This window comes from Cupressus sempervirens, chromosome 9, assembly GCF_028749045.1.
Source record: "Cupressus sempervirens isolate cs-2001-9-10 chromosome 9, ASM2874904v1, whole genome shotgun sequence".
Taxonomy (NCBI): domain Eukaryota; kingdom Viridiplantae; phylum Streptophyta; class Pinopsida; order Cupressales; family Cupressaceae; genus Cupressus; species Cupressus sempervirens.
The window spans coordinates 789,633,874-789,641,954 of record NC_143126.1 but is presented as its reverse complement, the minus strand read 5'-3'; positions in this window follow the sequence as shown (position 1 = coordinate 789,641,954).

Genomic DNA, 8,081 nt, shown 5'->3' with positions numbered 1-8,081 from the left:
GAGGTGATGTCGAGTCGTTAGGAGCAATGAAGTGTTGCTTCGCCATATCATAACGTGGTGAGGTTTGGTGAGATGACAAGGGTCCCTAACTTAGTGAAGTAGAGTAGCTAAGCCAATGTTGACAACCTACTTGGAGGTTGTCCAAAGTCTGAAAGCTACGGAAGTGGAGTAGCTAGTCCTATGGTAGGAGGCAAACTGGTTTGTCTGAGTAGGAGCATTGGGGCTTATGGTTAGTTGTGTGGGGAATGTGTCATGGAACCAGATAACCAAGGGGGTGCGATATCAGTTGGGTGTGGAATTAGGTGCACATCCAGGGTGCTTGGTTGAGTGGGTTTGCATTGAGATTGGATCTCAATGGCCAAGGTGGTCCAGTATGGAAAATGGGATGAAGGGTTATGGGTTACGTTCAGGGTGAGCCAAGTCATGAGGCAAATCCGTATCAAGTATTGAAAGAGGTAGTCATTGCATGGCTCAAGGAGCTGAGTCATAGGGATGGCTAGGAGCAATGGATTGTGATGCATGATTGAAATGGGTGACACAGATGAGTAAAGTGGTTTAGAGGTGAAGCTATGGAGTGGTAACTGAGTTGGAAATGAAGTCCAGTGTCCAATAGGGTTGGGGGATCATGGAGCTAGGGTGTGGAACTCAAGTAGGTTGTGCAACACAAAGGGGATTCGTGGATTGGGTATGTGATTGCGTGGATGCATGAAGGGGTTGGTTTGAGTGCACTGGGTGTACGAGAACAAGAGGTTCACCAACAAGACATGTAGACATAGACCTGGGGTTGAGGCAGTTGGGGCTCAGTGTTTAGATCCAGTGTTTGGCTAAGGGAGTCAACAGTTCTATGGGGAACAAGGGTTGGGCTTCAAGGGTTCAATGGGGGGAGCTAGGGAGACCAACAAGAGGTAGAATGTCGTGGAGACATAGTCATGTTAGGATAGCATGAGGAGTTGGATTGGAGGACTCTAGGAAGTTCAGAGAGGTGCCATAAGGGTGTCGAGTGTACTGTGGAGGTATGTGTATTGAGCTAAAAGGTTCAGAGAGGTGTCGAGGTGGTGTTGAGTATACTTTGGAAGTATGCATATGAGCTAGGGAGTACTCATGGGGTCTAAGTCAGCCAGTGTGGATGCGGTGTTCAGCGAGGAAGTCATAGTGGTTCTCGTTGAAGAGGTGCAGTGTTGGACTCAGGAAGTCAGGAAAAATTGAACAAGGGGAGCTGTGGGAGTTATGTGCATTTCAAGAGTGGCGTTGTGGTGATCAAGGAGGATTAGGAGGTGGTCAAGAGACTCGGGGAGTTGATAACACATATGGCCGATGTTGGAGCATGGTGGTCTTATGGGGGAAATCATGTCGAAGATATCACAAGGGCTGTGTAGGGGTTCAACGTAGAGGTTGAATAGGGGTAAAGCTAAGAGCTTGAGGATGTGTGCGTGGAGCACCAAAGGAAGAGAACCAGGACTAAGGGTGGTTCGGCATGCGCTTCTATTCTATAGGAGTGTATGTTTAGGTAGTTAGGTGTGTGGGCACTTGATGAAGTTTAGGGGAGGCGTAGTTTGGGTGAACAAAAATGGTCGCATCATACGATGGATCAGAGGTAGGGATTTCCAGTGCCGCACATGGTTGGAGATTCTAAGGGAGAAGGCTTAACCTGGGCATAAGCATAAAATCCAACCCCATGACATCAACTCCGACGCCCTTCTGTGTTAATTTTGGTCTCAAAATTGGATCTCTTCTTTGCAATTATTAGGAAGTTTATGCTAAAGTTTGAGTTTCTTGTATTTGTAATTCTATAGAAACTAATGTCTCAGTTTACAGTTATTTGAATTTGAGCAGACAGGGAAATATAAGTGGTTTGCGATCTTTGCTGCTTCCTCAAGGTAACGAGTACGATTCCCTCACCTTCTGTGCTATTTTTTCATGTTTACAGCTTATTATTTCTGTTTTCGCTGTGAATGTAGGAACAGCTTATAGATTTTGAATTTGGGCGGACAAAAATGAGAAACAACCTCAAATTGGTTTCCATTATTTCCTGCTTTCTGAGGACTGAGGAGGGAAGAATGGAAGCCATTCTTAATTCTTACTTATGGCTGTTCTCTTTGCAAATCCAAATATACATAAGTTGTTCCTGCAGTCCCCCCAAATCAATTATCCACCTCAAATTGGCTTCCACTTGCTTTCTGAGGTATTTACTTATGGCTGTTTCCACCTCAAATCGGCTTCCAGTTTGGAGTGGGTGTTTGCAAACCTGATGATTTTTACTCAGGCATCGCTCATCCCTTGCAAGAAAATATTTCTGGATTCAACAATCTCTAAATCTCTCTTTGATCTTGTCATTTGAATATGCAGTTGGTGTTGGGTGATGCGACGCGCTCCCCTGCCCACAGGTGGTTAATTATGTGGTGTTCCATGTTCACTAACAGTCATGGCTTTTGGTGCAACGGCAAATGGGCCCTACAATTGGTATCAGAGCCTAGTTTTGGGCTTGGTCATGGGTTCAAATCTCCCCGGTGCCTTCCTGACCCGCGTAAGCACCTGGTATGCGCGTCGAGGGGGAGATTGTTGGGTGATGTGACGCGCTTCCCTGCCCACAGGTGGTTAATTATGTGGTGTTCCATGTTCACTAATAGTCATGGCTTTTGGTGCAACAGCAAATGGGCCCTACAGTTGGAATCGGTCGAGGGCTCTAAATCTGAGAAAGAATCGGCCCCCAATAATCGAATTTTCGCCCCGAATGTAGAGCTGTTTCACTGTGATTTCTCCATCGAAGGTGCTCACAGCAAACGATGGGGAAATCAGAAATCCAAAGAAAAGCTTCACTATCTAGAGCATACAGTAAGGTTTATGCTGTGATGCTCGACAATTGAACAAAGAAATCTCATATAAACTGTTAGGACTTCACTAAAGATTTATGCATTTCAGAAAACTTAAAAGGAATTCTACTATGGAGAAGTTGTAAAATAACTAAATTAAAACAGGTCTTAAAATATCATTAATTATAAAATTCGAATTAATTATAGTTTGATCAGAAAACCAGAAACCATCTTGAGAGAGATCCCCGGTCTGAAGTTTTGCAAAGAAACAGAAATCGATAAGTCTCTTTCAAGCAACTGTAACTTGAAAACCAATTTCTTAGTCACATGTAGGAGTAAAAATGCTACTCACAATTGGGCATAGTAACACTACTTTTTATATCGAAATTGCGTAGTGAGGACCACAAGCAGAAACCAACCCTATTCAGCTTATAATGAATCTAAACTTATGATAGTTCAATTGGGGCCATCTGCCAGAAAAGAGTAAGTGAACTAACAAATTAAAAGACCACAATGAACATTAAAAAAGCACAAATTAAGCAAGACGAAAATGAAAACGGAGATAATTCCAGAACTATATCAGGAGGCATGAGCAAAGACTTAAAACAATTAAAATTAAGCTTGGTGGAATTGAAGCTAGTGAGAAAGCAGACATAATTGAAGCATTCGAAACAAGAAACAATTGAAACATACCTCCAAACACAAAACCAAAGATGAATCCATAAAATGGTTGATTGTTATCATTCCCTCAGGAAAGCAGTCAGGGAAGAGCAGTGCAGTCCAGCCGTATTTCCTTGAAATGACAAAAATTGCTGCTCCTCCGTGACTGCTTTATTGAGAAAACAACAACAGAGAATAATATATTTTCTTGATGATATCATCATACGAGTGGCCTTCCATGAAATCATCATGGAAGGCAGACGATAAATAATGAGAGGTCGAGAAGCTACTTACCTCCATGGCTGCAAGTTAAATAGACCTCACCGCTTATTCCACTTCACTTAACTGGAGTAGACTAGCTGTCAAATCGTCATGCACAGTCTCACCTCTTTTAAACTCCATTTGCCTTGTTTCAACTCCATGCGCATTTACTTCCCTACGTACTTTACGGATTTCAGTCGTAGTTTATTTCAATATTGTCTTTTAGTTTTAGAATTGCTCCAATAAAGGACACTGCCTGCCGTCAAATGAATTACACGTCCCTCCACGGTGCAACTTATATGCTCTACACTAGTGTTAAATAGTCTGAAGTCTTTAATATCGAAATGAAATACACTTTAAAATGGTGCATATAAGACAGTGCACAATTCCAACTACGAGAGTAGCTTACATGTAAACCTCGCCCCATTGCAACTATCATCCACTTATTCTCGGTCAGACAGTGTAATGGAACAAAACTGAAATTGTCTTGTACCTTTATTTCCTGTCCTTCCGGCAATATGGAATTAATGTCTTTATTTGTTTTCTAAATAGAAAATAAATGTTTTAATTACAGTTTTCCTCACATTGTTCGTAAAGGAGCGAAACATTGAAGAATTGTTTTAAACTGCATTTCTACTTCATTTATTGTTGTAATTTAGTGAAAATCTTGCTTTATCCTATCCTATAATTTAAAATAAAAATTGAAAATTGTTGTATGTTTTTGTTTACCTTCTCTATTCTAATTTGTAGAATCATGGATTGACAATAGGTCAAGCTTTGTAATTCTAATGTCAAATAAAAAATATATCTATATGATTTGTTACACAATTAATCATGATAAAATGAAGTGATATATTAGTGTAATACATAGATTATGTAAGAATTATTTTACTTTTCAATTATGTTTTCCCCATATTTTCAATATTCTCCAGATAATAGGGAAACAATCTATTTGTACACCATGTTAACTTGCATAATTGGCTACAATTGGATGATGATGGGGAGCTTTCTTCTTGCAACTTCACGTATATTGACACTGCCCTTCCTTTTCATCAAGCCTCGGCATTCTTCCTATTATCTTTTGGAAATATTATATACTCTCATCATGAGGATGCATCATGGAGTATAATCTAAGACATTGATGCAAAAATGCAATTTTATGTAGAAGTAGATTATGGATTATGGAAACCTGCTATCATTAATTTGTATTCTTCATAAGAGGGAACTAATCATAAAATGAGATTTATTTTAATATTTAAGAATTAAACTTTTAAACAAGGTTACATACCTAGCCTTTCTATGAAGATACAATTACTCTCATTTGATCCCCTCATTTGTCATATTTTCACATACTTGAAGCACCCACACAGATCACATTTTCTTCAAAGTTGGTCTTGTTATTCTTAGACTAATTATTGGTTCTATGAGGAGACCAATCAAAAATTCTCATTCTAGGCTCCTCTTTTTTCACCTAGATCTTGCCTCCTTGCTCTAGCTAGATGTGTGGATATGGCTTGATGATACATCTTTTGCTAGAGGTCTGGGTCTCCAAATGTGTTCAATATGTAGATAAAAGAAGAAATTATCTACCTTGCTTCATAGATGTTAGGTCTTGCACTCCAATCATTTCTTTGCACATATTTCTCACTTCTTTCATCATTTGTCAGAATGAATGACTGCACTTTGGTCCTTGTTTGCATAGACCATTCCGTGGTCAAAATTTAATATGCCTTCTTGGAACTCTAGGTATTGTTTTATAGTTTTTATTTGTTCAATTTTAAGGATTCCCAAAGTTGACAAACTATTTTTACTATGATGCCCTAGGCTGATCACTGGGTAGTGGTGAGCCAAGAAGCAAGGAAGATAAGGTTTTTGCAAGGAGTAGTGGATTAAAAGGTGGAAAATAATGTAGATTAGGCTTCTATAGATATATAAAGACCTTAATCAAATGCATAGACTCCAAGCTAAGGTGACTGGTGATGGCTAGTAAGTATTGTGGGTAAAATTATGTCTAGATTACTCATGAAGTCTAAAATTGTTTAATCCAGGTTATGGGACTTAATAGTATAACCCAAGTACAATTGTTGGATATTGGACATAGAGTGCTAGACACTACCATTAGATGTTGGGGTTGTTTAGATGGTTAGTGATTTAAGAGATACAAAGTCGATATGTAGGGCTAATTAGATTAAGCCTGATAGGACTACTCCTAGCACCTTGAAGTATTGAGCAAGTTTGTGTAAAACCCATTAGACTATTGAATGAAGGCTTTGAAACCCACCAATTTGAATGCCATGAAGGATATTGGAACCTACCATCAAGAAATAGGGAAATAGTGTATTTGTGCATTGTAACTTGCATAACTTATAATAGTTGCATATAATTTAATAACTAATGCCATATAGGAGTCACTAGATTTAGTCCAAGGTTACACTCCATTTCCCACCTTTTGAAATCTCATACAAAATCAGGGGCATCCCCTGCCTCCACAATTTTATTTTTAGGATTATTTCTTTTGGTATTTAATGGAATTGGAGGGCTGCCAATGATTGCAATTTTATCAAGAGTAGAGAGAATGGAAATATTTGCTAATTTTCAACACATTTATGTGAGAAACCTTAAATAAGTGTAGTAAGGGTGGTTTCTAGGGGTAAGTGCACCAAGTTGTGGTGCCAAAAAGATGACGCCCATTTTTTTTGCTAACAGTGCGTACATGCTTTTTAAAACCCCAAATTATTATAAATGGGCTGCAAACCCACAGCCCATTCATTTTTTCCTTATTTTCCAACTTTCTCTCCTCATAGCACATACATGAATTCAACAATTTGAAGATTTTCACCACCTACCTTGTCAATATGCCTCCTCATTGTTGAAGTTCGAGATCATGATCACACTATATGTTGTCTAACCTTCTTTTTACATTGTTTTATATGTTTTTTGTATTTTTTTGTAGGTTTTTTTCAATTTTTCTTTAAATTTGTTTATTTATTCAGATTGCAATCGATTTCTTGTTAGGAAATGTGAATAATGAACTAGCAAATCCCCAACAAGATCAAAACCAAAACCCTCAACAAGATCCAAACCAAAACCCTCAACAAGATGAGAATCAAACCCCTCCACAACAAGAAATTTTGCAACCTACACCAATTGGAAGACCTCGTCCTGACACACAAGAAAACATAATAGATGAAACAAAAAGAGGCAAAAAAGAATTAAAACCACTCATTGGTAGGTTGAAAGCTTGTGGATAAACCAATCCAATGAGAGCTCAATTGGCATCCTGCCTTGAGTCCATTATGACCCACGTAGGTTCTGTTAGTGGTCAATTAGATATTTGGCGGGTTAAAAGGGATGAACAAAAAAGATATTATACAAAAAAATTATTATATCAAGATGTAAAAAAAAAAAGATATACTAAAAGGTAGAATTTGTACATTATTTAGAAAGCCTAGTGAAAAAAATACTGTTAGAGAGACAACTAAACAATTCCCCATCCATTGGTGCATACATGATAGTATTAGAAATATTTTTTGGGATAGATGGTGGATATTTTTGATGCCCCTCCCTGCAATAATCATGAGGTTCCAATGTATTTCTTAAAGAAATTGTATAGTGATTTTGTCCTTGGGGAGATCCCTAATTATTTTGATATATTAGAATCTTAGGGTGGAGGTGGAGGGTCATCATTTGAGAGATTCAGGGCAGATCATGACCCTAATGTAGTTAGGGTACCTGTGGTCAAGCCACAGGGTGAGCATGCGACTATTCCTTCAGTTGTGAAGGAACATGTAGAGGCCAACACTCTAGGGACTATTAATGCTTTGACATAGACCCTCATTCATTGCACGAGTCCATTAGTTGAGGAGGAGCCTTTTGTGCATTGTGGTCGCATGTGCACCTCATGCAGATCCTTATGCACATTTGGCAGTCATGCTGGAGATGGTGCAGATGATGGGCTAGTCACTAATCAGTTCTTGAATGAGACATTTGGCATTGACACATGGTTAAATTACAATTATAATAAACTAATTTGATCACATTTCATATGTATAGTGAATTAGTAATTAATTAGCATGTGCTGACATTGTTCAATATTTAGGGTTAGAGTGTTGGCGGCCCTAGTAGCGATCCCCCAACCCCATTTTTCATCCCATTGACGAGTCCAGAGGTATGTATCGATTTAATAATTTAGATTAATACATATATTTATTAAGTAATCATATGAAGGATTGACCAAAAAAATTATGCATGTGCATTAGTTCTCTATAGGACCGTCGATATTCACTACGGACTCCAAGCCTAGACGTGATAAAAGCTTCATAGAGGTACATTTGTTTCATGTTAATTTAA